Genomic DNA, 1,861 nt, shown 5'->3' on the forward strand with positions numbered 1-1,861 from the left:
AATAAACTTGCACAATCCAGGGTTGCACAATGCCACAAACCCCCTCTTTGTGAAACAACACCCCATCTCTCACCCCCCCCCACCCCCCCCGTCCCGCACTCCTTTGTGCCTTATGTATGCTATTGAATTTGATTTTCTCCTGTTAATCTGTGCCAATTTGATTCTTAGTCCAGCTAGAAGGACCTTGAAGGGGGACAGGAATTTTTGCTCCCTGACACAGATTCTGTGTTCTTTCACAAACAGAAGGTTTGTGGCATTGTGCAACCCTGCATTGTGCAAGTTTATTGGTGCCATTTTCCCAACAGTATTTGCTCTGTTTGTGTCTCTGTGTCACGTTTTAGTAATTCTCACAACATTTCAAACTTTTTCATGATTACACTTGTTATGGTGATCTGTGATTAGTGATTACCAATCCCTCACTGAAAGCTTGGATGATGGCTAACATTTTTTTAACAATATTTTGGACATTAAGGTACGTGCATTGTTTTTTTAGACACAGTGCTATTGCACAATTAATAAACTACAGTATAGTGTAAACATAAATTTTTTTATGCACTGGAAAAGCAAAAACTTCATTTGACTTTCTTTATTGCAACACTTGCTTTACCGGGGTGGTCTGGAACCGAACCCGCGGCGTCTCTGAGGTGTGCCAGTATATCACCAGTGCCCTGGCTTGTTCCAGAGAGATTCTTGACTACTTTCAAACCAGGCTACATCAAGAGAATGCTGAGGGTCTGCAAGTGGATTTTAGAACCCCCTTAAAGCCAAACCCCTTTGCCTGGAGTGTGGCCAACCAAATTACAAAGGGTCAGGGTGGGGGTGACGCCACAGACACAGCCTCTCATTGGGAATGACGTTACATTTCTGACGCCTTAGTTTCAAAGGCTGTGTGTCAGATTATAGACGTGTTAGTTTGCCACCCTGGAATTCTGCTTGGGGTCTTGGCAGAGTCTGTTAGCTGGCTGTGACATGGCCACAAACTGGGAGGAAGTTAATGTGTTTCACATGTTATTGGCAACCCTGGGCCCTCCTACAGTAGTGAAATAACTCAGGAAATTCTTTTGCTGACTCCTTACTGTTTTTATTTTCCCTACAGAGACACGACTCAGGGGCCTCTGTGATTTCCAAATCAATGAGCAAGAACACCTGTGAATTGCTAATGGCTTGAAACTTTGGGGAAAGAAAGCTCCAAATGTGACAGTGGCATTCTGATTAATTTAGGGAGGGGCAAGGTGCAACCTTGGATCCAGAACGAGCTGGATTTTCCCAGCATCTTGTACCTTGTTTGGTTATGAACACGTACAACCTCCTATGGGGTGTGCAGATTCTGAAATGGAATCCAATTAACCTTTTGCAGAGTTTTCAGCTAGGAGGCTGTAAAGCACATTTGTTTCCCCTAATTCTGCTGTTGTCATGATGCTAATCAATGATAGCACATTGAGGGACCTAACAGTCATTGCGTTTTTATAGCCTGGCAATTAACTTCTCCATTTTCCTGCAGGCTGGAAGGCTGGAATCCCAAGGCAGGGTTCTCCCTCATAGCTTCCCTTGCTTCTGAGCTGTGTGTTTGGCAGGTGCTGGAAAAGCCCACCATACTCCCCCCTCACTGGGATTATAGCAGAGCAACAATTAAGCCTCAGTAAGAAGAATGTTGGCTTCAAAACATTACAAACTCTTTCTATATTGAATGCTTATATTTTGGAATCATAGAGCCTCTACTGTGCCGGTAATTTGAAAATTAGCATTTCTAGGGCTCCTGGGTGGCTCAGTTGGTTGAGTGTCCGACTTTTGATTTTGGCTCACGTCATGATCTCAGAGTGGTAGGATCGAGCCCCACGTCTGGCTCAAGGTTGAACATGAA

Source organism: Herpailurus yagouaroundi, unplaced genomic scaffold (assembly GCF_014898765.1).
Source record: "Herpailurus yagouaroundi ecotype Mexico unplaced genomic scaffold, PumYag 203, whole genome shotgun sequence".
Lineage (NCBI taxonomy): Eukaryota > Metazoa > Chordata > Mammalia > Carnivora > Felidae > Herpailurus > Herpailurus yagouaroundi.